The sequence below is a fragment of the Diceros bicornis genome, chromosome 10 (assembly GCF_020826845.1).
Source record: "Diceros bicornis minor isolate mBicDic1 chromosome 10, mDicBic1.mat.cur, whole genome shotgun sequence".
In the NCBI taxonomy this organism is placed as follows: Eukaryota; Metazoa; Chordata; class Mammalia; order Perissodactyla; family Rhinocerotidae; genus Diceros; species Diceros bicornis.
In genome coordinates, this window is record NC_080749.1 from 76,672,215 (window position 1) to 76,683,592 (window position 11,378).

The 11,378-nt window shown below is 38.3% G+C and overlaps 1 non-coding gene across 1 annotated transcript; it reads left to right on the forward strand.

Annotated features, from left to right (window-relative positions):
• The first annotated feature begins 10,873 nt into the window (after window positions 1-10,873).
• LOC131411076 (U6 spliceosomal RNA) lies at window positions 10,874-10,982 on the forward strand. Its single transcript, XR_009221474.1, has one exon. It is a non-coding gene; the product is annotated as a U6 spliceosomal RNA (small nuclear RNA).
• The last annotated feature ends 396 nt before the right edge of the window (window positions 10,983-11,378 follow it).

Below are 11,378 nucleotides of genomic sequence, written 5' to 3' on the forward strand. Positions count from 1 at the left end.
TACGCCATTTACTTTTGGCTTGCAAAGTTTCTGCTGAAAAATCTGCTGATAGTCTCATGAGTGTTGCCTTGTAAGTAAGAAGTTGCTTTCCTCTTGCTGCTTTTAAGATTCTTTTCTTATCTTTAGCTTTTGACAATTTAATTATAATGTGTCTCAGTGTGGGCTTCTTTGATTTCACCTTCTTTGTAACTCCCTGGGCTGCCTAGGTCTGGATGTCTGTCTTTCCCCAGGTTAGGAAAGTTTTCATCCATTTTTTTGTTTGAATAAGCTTGCTGTTCCTTTCTCTCTCTCTCTCTGCTTTTTCTGGGACCCAAGATGCATATATTGGTCTGCTTTATGCTGTTCCATGAATCCCTTAAGCTATCTTTACTCTTTTTCATTCTTTTTTACTTTTGCCTCCTCTGACTGGATGAATTTCACTGTGCTGTCTTCAAGTTCACTGATCCTTTCTTCCACATCATCTAGTCTGCTCTTGAACCCCTCTATTTAATATTTCAGTTCAGTTATTATATACTTCAGCTCTGTGATTTCTGTTTGGTAATTTTTTTTTCCCCCAAAGCTCCAGTAGATAGTTGTATGTCATAGCTGCACATCCTTCTAGTTGCAGCACGTGGGACGCGGCCTCAGCATGGCCGGAGAAGCGGCGTGTCGGTGCATGCCCGGGATCTGAACCCAGGCCGCCAGCAGTGGAGAGGGCACACTTAACCACTAAGCCATGGGGCCACCCTTGTTTGGTAATTTTTTATATTTTTTGTTACTTTGTTGAAATTCTCACTTTGTTCGTACGTTGTTCTCCTCATCTCAGTAAACATCTTTATGACCATTATTTTGAACTCTCTATTGGGTAAATCACTTATCTCCATTTTATTAAGGTCTGTTTCTGGTGTTTTATCATATTCTTTTGTTTGGAACATATTTCTGTTTCTTCATTTTCCTTGAGTCTCTCTGTTGGTTTCTACACATTAGATAAAACAGCCACCTCTCCCAGTCTTGACAGAGTAGTCTTATGTAGGAGATGAACCTTGTCAATCAGCCTGGCCTGGGTTCCTAGTTGTCTCTTAAACCTTTTTTTTTGGTTTGGACAACCTCATTGTCCAAGTGCCTTCTTTGTTCTTCATGCATCCCAGTAGTTGAGGGTACGCTAAAACCCATCAGTGTCCCAAAGTGGACAGTCAGCACCTATATGCAGGTTAATTGGAAGTTGGACCCTCACATAGCAGCTGGGAAAGCATGTAATTGGGCCCCTTACAGCTAGAAACTGGGAGATGGGCATTTTTGCCTTCTCTTCTATGCTTGGTCCAGGTGTATATCTGTGTGTGTAGGGAGGGGTGGTTGTGCTCCTGTGCTGTTAAATATTGCTTCTTTGTTTGCTATAGTCCTGTGGGACATGTGAATACAAGCCCTGTTGGTTACCAGTGCCACATGATCCAGAAGCCCATCCCTTGTTTGGCAGCCACAAAAGCTGGTGCACCAGACATGTGTATAAGCTTCTTCCACGGAGGTACTGGTGACTTGGAGCAGGCTAAAGTGAGAGGGGAAGGGATGTGTCCACAGTTTTCCCTGGTCTCTGAGAAGGATATCAGTCAGTCCCTAGCTGCATGTTAAATTAGAAGCCTGACCCTCAGGCAGCAGCCTTTAATGTTTGCAAATAGACTTTTTTAGGGAAAGACTGGGAGGTGGGCATCTTTTGCCTGTTCTCCCTACAATAAGCCCTGGGGAGAGAGCCACGATAAGCCCTCTAGAACCTGTTAAGAACTGTTTCTTTGTTTGTTATATTCTTGTGGGTCTCATGGATGCAAGCCCTTTTGGCTTTCAGAGCTAAGTGTTTGGGTGGCTCACCTCTCAGGTGGAAGTCTTAAAAGTGGGACACTAGATGTGGGGTCCAAACCCTTCATTCCTCAGGGAGTTAGGAGTTTCCTCCTGATTGTGTGGTGCTGTGTGGTGATGGGGTTTATGGAGATAGTGTGTCTCAGCCTTTCCTATACATTTTGATGTGGGTATTTTCTTGTTTGCCTGATGCGTAGGAGTCGCTCAGCTAGTTTCCGGGTTTCTTTCAGAGACATTTGCCCTGGCTGTCTCTTATACTGGATTCCACCTAATGAGAATAATGAGACCAGGCCCTCTGAAAACAGAAAGATTCTTCCATATACCCCAAACAATTTCCAATTTAAAATTACAATATTGTGACCCACCAATCTCACTTGGGACTCAAATGATTCTTTTTTAAGTTCTCCTCTTGGATTTAAATAAAAGCACAATAACATGTTTGGAGATATTACTTTATTTCTTTCAAATCAGTTTTCCCAAGAGAAATACACTGACTTTGGTTTTCTCTTGCTCCCTCAGTAAAGGCTGCTCTCTGGCAAGTACCCTCTCTCTGCTGGGGAGATGTGACTTTTAACAGTTGCTTTCAAGCTTAATCATTAACATGCCATTCAATCCAGCTAACGCTGATTCAGAATTGATAATGAGCACTAGGATGGCTTCTGGATTAAAGAAATCCACAAAAAGACCCAGAAAATGGAGCAATGGAAGAAATGTCTTGTACAAATTCCCCTTTAAATCTCTGAAGTTGGTGGTATTAGGGGGAGAGAAAGGGATGAGCTCTCAAGTGCATAATTGCCCTTTTGGACAATAAAAGGCTTTCCTGACATTAGTTTCATATGCTGAAGATGGCATCTTCTTTTTCGTTCCTATAACTAGAAATCAGTAGTTAACACAGGCATTGGAATCCGCATCTTCCACATTGGAAACAACCTTTTTATGGCTATTTTTTAAACCCAGAAATAAAAGTTTGCAGCCTTCACAGCGTTAACCAGCTGGCTCCAGCCTGCGTTGTCTCCATTGTCTTCAGTTTATGCAGAAGTTCACTTTGCCCATTGAGGAAGACAATGCCTAAATTTTCTGGTGCAAGAAGGCATATGTCCACAATATTATGCCCTCAATATTTCTCTTAAAATGGCTCTTCTACCACAGTGAACCTCATTAACTCACACACTGATAATTCAGAATTTTCAGTAATTCAGATACTTTATATTCTCCTCTGTTAGAGATTAGAATAAGTTACATTCAAATGGATTAAAAGCTAATGAGAATAGGTAAAGAACAGTAGCTAAATTTTATGTCTTAGAATTTCAAAACTCTTTTTACCACTGAGCAACCTCCTTTCCTAGATTGTAAAGGGAAATGTAAGGCTTCCATATCAACAATTAAAGTGCTAAATAGATGTAAGTCATGTTTCCTATAATACACCAATGGGGAAAGGGAAGTGGAGGGATGGGAGCAGTTTTGAGAGCCTTATAGAATCTAGAAATATAATTATTTTTCCTCTGAGCCTCTAAGTGAAATCCCTGTAACCCACCAACTCCCAAATTCCTCCTTTTCTTATCTCTAGAATTTCAGAGGCAATTAAGATCAGAGCCTGGAATGGGATCAAATATTAGAGCATTCAAGTCTTACTTCTTCCTTGGGAAATTTACTCAGCCTCTCTAAGACTTAAGTACCTTATTTGCCAAATGGAAATAATAATAATTGCTTTGAATATTAAAAGGAATAGTACATGTAGCCTAAACACAGCATAAAATATAAATTCTCTGTGTTTCTCCACTCTGTCCTCCCTTCCCTCTCTCAAAGTCTCCACTCCTTGTGTTCTCATCAGTTGTTGCATTGCTATCACTCTTCCTTGTTGCAGCTGCTGTTCCAGAGGTTTCCTTAAGATCCATATGTAGCAAAATGGTGGCAGCAGGGTTTTAGCTGCTGCTACTATTTTGCTACCAACTGGATCCTGAAAATAAAGCCAACACAAGGCCTAGGAGGAAAGTCCAAATGTAGGTGTGGGAGATCAAAATTGGCCGCCTCGAAATATGTCTTTTTTTCCCTTGGTTATTCTATCAATAGACTGGGAGAGTCCTTACTAAGACCAAACATTTACATTTATAAGGGAAGCCTCCATTTGTAAAGGTGTCTCCATCTCTGTACCAGGAAGAAGGGGAGATGACCTTATCTCTAGAAACTCTTATCAGTGCAGAAGGTGAGGACTTAAATCTGCATACTTTTGGTTACTGTGCTTTCTGGTCATCTCCCATAGCTGACTCCCCAACCCCCAACATCCTCCTTTGTCTACCTGAATATGCTATTTAAGGCGAAAACCTCCGCCATTTGTCAAGAAACTCAGTTTCCTTGGTTTCTCCCATGTATACATGTTATAAAGCTTTGTTTGATTTTCTCCTGCTATTTGATCTCATGTCAATTTAATTTGTAGCCCAGCCAGAAAGGACCCAGAGTGGGTAGAGAATAATCTTCCTCCCCTTCATAGGTTTCCTGGAAGTCTCAGAAAACTTCTGCTTTCATCTCATTGGTGCCATTTTGGATCAGTGCCTATATTTTCAATCAGTTGTTGTGGCCAGGGGACTGAAATTATTGATTGGCTTAGGTCCAAATCACATGTTCCACCCTTGGAGAAACTGGAGATGCTTTTCCAAACCATATGGACCAAATAATGAAAGGAGTAGATCCCCAAATGACTATTGCCAAAAGTAGGGTGAATGGACATGGAGAAGATACATCCTCTTACATTTTCCATCTCACCATACTTGTTTCTCTTTAGTGGCCATATAATGCTTTTGCTTGAAGTCTTCCAAAAATTCCATAATACCGGTATTTACATATATAATCCAAAGTTTCTGCTGCCTGGATACTCTCAAGTCTTTTAGCCTTTGGGGAATGCATTGCTGTCATAATTAAATTAAAAGAATTAAGTCCCCATCCTATGTCCTGGAGGAAGTTCGGAGCTCTCCCCAAATATTCCACATATTCTTCTGTGTAGACAGAATCACCTCCTCATCTCTCACTTGGGCAGTTCTCACACCTTACCTTCTCACTTTCTGCAGCTGCTATCTTCTTCTCATACCACTTGGGCTCTCCTCTTTTACTCCTCAAAATAGAATATAGTTTGTAAATTTTATTAAAATTTTAAGTGGAAAGGAAAGGATCACAGAAAAGGGTAGATCAGGACATAATTTAAAACTGAATTTGAGAATTACTATTCTTAGAAGTTCCTTGGCCATATTCCAAGTTAATTTCTTACTGACCAGCTATTTTTCTTTTTTCAGACCTTGATCTCCTGCCTGGCTGCTACCTCTCTGGATATCTCCCTCTACTGCACGTTTTGGGACTCACAAAATCCTACCTTCCCAACCCATCAGGAAAAACTTTAACTATTCCCTTCCATTGTCTGCAGAGCAGTTTAGTTTCACATCCCCACTCAGTGGAGTGTGTCTCTCATTCATGTAATAATATAAATCTGGTGTAGAGTAATGACAAAATTTTCAATATTTAATTTCCTTATGCTGAATTTAATCCTTAGGTCTAATACTCAAACTGAAGCAGGAAATGAAGACATATTAAAACACATTTTATTGGCTCTTTGCACTTTCAAATTTTAAAATTAAAAGAACAATACAAAACACCTGGTACATGGTCCAATGATTCTGCAGCCCCAGAGGTTGTTAGTGAGTTTATCCTATCGCTTTTATACATAAATTGTGTTTGACATTAAGGACTAATCCTCCATCTCAAGGCTTTCTCATCCTAAAGTATTAGTTTCTATCCTTTGGCAATTCTGTCCCCATTAATCTCATAGCCATTGTTCCAGTCCTCTTCTTCTGAACCGCAAAACATTATCATCATATCCATGAACGTTAGAATACTCTCCAAGAGGACACCTAGTCCATTGTTCTGCTTCCACACAGGTAAGCTGTTAAATGTAATACCATTATCACTGTTTACATATGGAGCAACTAAGATTCAGATATACAGTTGGTTTATAGTGAGTTGCAGAAGAATGACAACAACTTTATCTCCTGATTCCTGGCACCATGCTTTGTCTCAGTAGACTCCATCAAGCACGCCAATAGACGCGAGCTACGTCCTGGTGTTACTGCTTCCCTCCTAGGTTTTGGCAGTCCTTCATTATTCACAGATGTGTTTCTACCCAGCACTGTCCCTCCACTGTACTTCCTGAAAGTCACAGTCCCTTTTTCTTTTGTTTCCGCACCCTTAGGCTATCCTAAGGCTGGCGTCATGGGCTTTAAAATAAATTTCAAGCCACTTTCCAAATGTCTTTCCTAAAAGCTATAAACCAGTAAGAAAAGATAGTCAATGCCTGATTTAGAGTATGCTTGACTGGCTACTTGCCAAAAAATTCTTTGTTACTGATCAATGTATTGCTCCATATTTCAGGTTCTTTCAAGAATCCAGCAAATGCATTTTTTTTTTCTCTTTACACTGTTTTGGGTTTGTGTGTAATGATTCTTGTATTTAACTGGTTGTTATCCTTCTTATGCTTTTAAGTCAAAAAAAAATTAGAGGTTCTGGGCTATGCTAGCACTAAGCAGTAGTTCACAGGGTACAAAAGACATGACTATGTGATTAGAGGCCCTTCCTATGGAGACAGTACAGTGACTAAGCCAACTGGCTTTCTAGTAGGGCTGCCTTAGTTCAAATCCTGGAGCCAGAATATGTAGAGCCTTACAGGCCTTGGTCGAGTTTAGATTTTATCCTAAATGAGGTGAGAAGCCATTGGAAGGTTAGAGGGAGGAAGGATGTGATCTGATTCATAATCCTAAATAGCCGCCCTGGTAGCTGGACAGAGAATGGATTATAGGGGAGAAAGAAACGAAGGCAGAGCTGCTAAGAGGCTACTGCAGTCAAGTGAGAGATGATGGTAACAGTGTGGAGGGCAGATTCTGGATGTATTTTAGTGGTAGAGCTAGCAGACTCGGAATAGATGTGAGGGTGGGGATGAGAGAGAAATGAGGATCAAGAATGACTCTTGGTTTTGGATTAAGAAACTGTATGGGTGCTGATTTATTGAAGTCAAATAACTTAGAGAGGTATAAATTTGGAGGAGAAAATTAAGTGCTTTTTTATGGTACTTTTATTTGACCACATGCACTGAATAAAAAGCATTTGTATTTTTCTAACTTGGAAATACACTTAAAAACTCATATTTTAGTCTTCTGAAATTTTAGCATTGGTTAAGCTAATCCTAACTGACCAAAGAAGCAAATCCACCCTCCCTTTATAATCTGAGTTATGTGTTTCATTTGCACATATATAACAACTAAAATTTAAAGAATGTCTGCAATCCTTATAGCTTTCTGCTGAAAGTTTTAGGACTGTGAACTCAAGAGAAAGAAATTAAGAACCATACCTGTTTAACTTACACACTTACTTACATAACTTACAAACCCACAGTGTGACTTAAAGCAACACGGAATAAATGAATTTAACTGTGCTGATGACGGTAGCAGCCCAGACATATACCATACATGCGCTAACAAAGTCTAGAACAGCTTATGTGTAATGTTTTATACCATTTCTTAAGCATTAAATATCTCTCACTCCAAATGAGTCATTTTTCTTCTATTCTGGGTCTTTGCAAAGAGTACAACCAGTTCTGCTATTGTTTGGAAAATGGGAATTTGTTCCGATGCACCTGATATGGTAGGGACAATCTGAGGACAAAACAAATGTAATGTTTGCTTATGCACCATTTCGTTCATGAACAACACTAGATGAATGCACAAAACTGCACCCCATTGATCCCAACCACAGAGGAATACACAAACACACACACTCCTCAAACATCTGCCTCAAACATCTCAGCTCACTGTCCTGGTGAGGAGCCACACCCAACCACATCTGGTTTTAGAACTTACCGTCTGATTTCAGAGAGCCCTCCTTCCGCCACTTCACAATAACTCACGAGCTGCAACCCTTCTGATCCCCACAAGCACACTTCAAGTTTGTTTCAAGGTAAAGTGCCATATTTATTGCACTATTTCTATTATATATTTCCTAACCCTTTAGTGTGTATAAAACAGTACTACCATTTTTATTCCGTTTCTATCTTTTCTTACGTGTCACTGGCAAAGTTTTTGAGTCTTGTGCCCCTAAGCGCTTTATTCCATAAGCACTGGAACACATATAGCAGAAGTGACTATATTTGAAAATGCAAATTCAGCCTTTCTGGGTTACATTTCTAAAACGAAACAAACATCTAGGATCACTAGGGTGATTAGAGAAATCTAACTGTAGTTTCTCTGAATCGTAAAATGTATTCAATGACAATGCTTAGAATGAGATGGATTTTTCAAGATTAAGAAAATCACAACTTTCTGGTTGAATACTATATTTCAGGTGTTATTTCATTCACAAGTATGGTCACTTCTATCTTATTTGAGTGTTTAATTTTGGCACTCTAATTATTTTAATATTTTTTTACATCTCATACTTATAAAAGATAAAAGAAGTAACTAAAGAGAAGTTCTTTTAGTTTTAAAAGAAATAGTGAATTTTGTGAAGAGTGTGTTTTTGTGTACTGGGGATATAGTTACAACTGCAACTTAAATTCATCCTAAAAGAAGTGTTAATTTTGCCTAAATATTGGGTACTTATAGTGAAAGGAAAAGAAAAGAGAAAGGTAGGGAAGGGAAGAGAAGTGAAGAAATTTTACTCTTTTCACTTCCTAAGAAGCTAAGAAAAGCAATGCTTGAAAAAAAATTTAATAGTGGAGTAGAAAATTCTTAGTAGTAATTAAAATACTATAAAGCTCTTATAAGCCAGACATACAACTGTGGCATATTTTATGAAAAAAAATAAAAGAGGAGAAAATATTAACATCAAGAGTCTTGAAGATTTTCTTTCTGAAGCGTTTGAGGTTTAGCAGGCATCCTTTGGGCCGCGCCTAACCAGCTCAGTGTGTGGGCGTGTACCAGAGACTCCTGTCCGCTAGGGGCTAGGCTTTCACCAATAAACTGCTTTTAACTATAGCTCTTAAATAAAGTCCTATTTAACAGGCAGATGGATAAAAAGACTTTTTGTTAATCCTGAAATGAATTTCTGATCATAAGAGAGATAATTTTTAAATAAGTATCTGAGATCAGTTTAATAGTTCCAAACAAATTGATTCAAAGATGTATATTCTTAAATAAAATGCTACTTCAGCAAGTTTATATTCTGATATTGAAGTGGTTTCATCATTGAAACATTTGCTGTTTTTCCTATTTTTCACCTCCCAACTTTTATGAGGGCTAAATTCTAATCATGCTTAATTAACATCACGCAATCAAGTATTCATGGTGTGCCACTGTTATAGAAACGCATTAGAAGCAGAACAAGACTATAGGTATTTTAAAAATTTTTTGGAATTCACCCATTTATCAAACATTTATTCAGTTATTTCTGAATAATGGGATTTGGGAATGTCTTACGTTTTTTGGGGTTTTGTCCAGTTTTCTGTAACAAGGAGGTGAACTTTTATAACCACAAAGAAAGGGTAATTTATAAATTTAAGATTCCTTTATCGAACTCCTATAGATCCTGCTCTAGCCATACAAAACTGAAGAAGACAAGAGCCCTATCTGAAGTGGGTCGGTCTCATTAGAGACAGACAGGTGAATAAACAAGGCCCTCCCAAAACAATGACTCTCCTTTTGCTGTAAAAGAGATGTGTAAAGGGCACCAGCACAGTATGATGCAAGGTGTGCAACAGTTAAGATTCGTGGCTTTGGAGTCAGAGAGAACATGGTCTAAATACCGGCTCTGCTGTGTCATTCTCAGTACATTTTTAGTCACCCTAAGTTTCCCCACAGTGAATCAGGAATGACAATTCCTATCTAACAGGATTAAGTGAAATAATGTATGTAAAGCTTTAGTACAGCTCCTGGCACATACTAACTGTTCAAAAAATGGTATGTCTTTACGTAGAGCACTAGCGAAGCATGGAGTAGGGCGTTGAGAATGAATGCACCTACTGATGAATGAATGACACACAGACGAGGGCAGCTCCTCAGTGCACCAAGAGTCATCTACTCTGGATGTGCACTGTGTTAGAATTTCAGGGTTATTTGAAGATATATATATTAATGCAAGAAGCATAACTGCTTTATAGCATAGAGTCTATTTTGAAGCTCTAAAACCAAGAAGATCATAGAACTCTCTCAGAAGGAATGACTTGGCCAAGTTCTGCCCAAGGAAGTTCTCACAAGAAGGCATTATGAAATGTCCTTGTTCCTCAGAACCTAACTTTAAAACGTTCCCACTGGAGTCCAGTGGGAGTTTTATGGGAGTAAAGGATAGAATTAGGTCTTGTATATTTTTAAAGGGTCATTCAAAAAGGCAAAGTCTAAATTTTTTACAGATGGCAGAGTAAGGACCAATGCAGTTGGCCAAAACTGACCTTTTATGTTTTCCAAAAGCAAATGTTTACTGAAAGAGAACTCTACTGTACTACCAATGGAGAAAAATCCTGGACGCTTACATTGGACAACTCAGTCCACACTGACTGCCAAACACATTTATAAAAATCAATAATAATATTTTCCATGGTACCTGTTTTCAACCTTCCCTCAAAATTTTGCCCTGTAGTTGCTTTTTCTCAAACACAAATGTGTTTCTGAGGAAAAACAACATTTAGGTGAGAATAGACTGGTGAAAGCACATGCATTTTAGGAACCTGCTGTTAGCTTCAGTCTCTACTTGACCACAATGGTATCCAGGCAAGAATGAAGAGGATCGATTTTGCCAGGTGTTCTGGATAGTGAATTCAGAACTGATTTGAAGTTCTTCCAGAATGGAACTCCTTTTAAATGTCTTTCAAATCACAAGTCCCTTTTTCAAAGAAGGAAAGGGGCTTTAGAAATTTCTATGCTCTTTTGGATGTTAAATAACTCTTAAAAAACAAAATTTTGATGAGTTGAGTGAAAAAAGTTAGAAATATTAAAATCCATCTAACGTAAATGGGAAAAATGAAAGTAAAGGTGGTTTGTCACAATATATATTGAGTTTTATGAATTAAAAACATTTGGGGGGGTGCTCACTTCAGCAACTCATATACCAAAATTGGAATGATACAGAGAAGATTAACATGGCCCCTGCGCAAGGATGACATGTAAATTCAAGAAGCATTCATATTTTAAGAAATTTTTAAAGCACATGTAATAAAAATGGTTTTAAGAATGTTACTTGCACCCTACTTGAGAAGAGCTTTTTTCAGGGAATAAATATGACCTCCATTCTGTAATACATTTAGAGAAGTGTCTAGAAACTCATGTAATAAAGATTGTTATATAGTACTATGTGCAAAAAAAAGGTTTAGAGGGAAAAATTGGAAGTGTGTACTTAAATTATCAGTAGGATTAATCATCCCCACAATAACCATAGTTTAGAACTTTCTTATCTTCTTACTTATTAAGTGGGTTTCAAGTACTCTTTTAACATGTAGATTTTTAAAAACATTTTGTTCCAAAACTGGCCCCCAGAAAATCAGAAACACCCCACTTTTTTTCTCAGGAGAAAATAAACACAGTAGATAT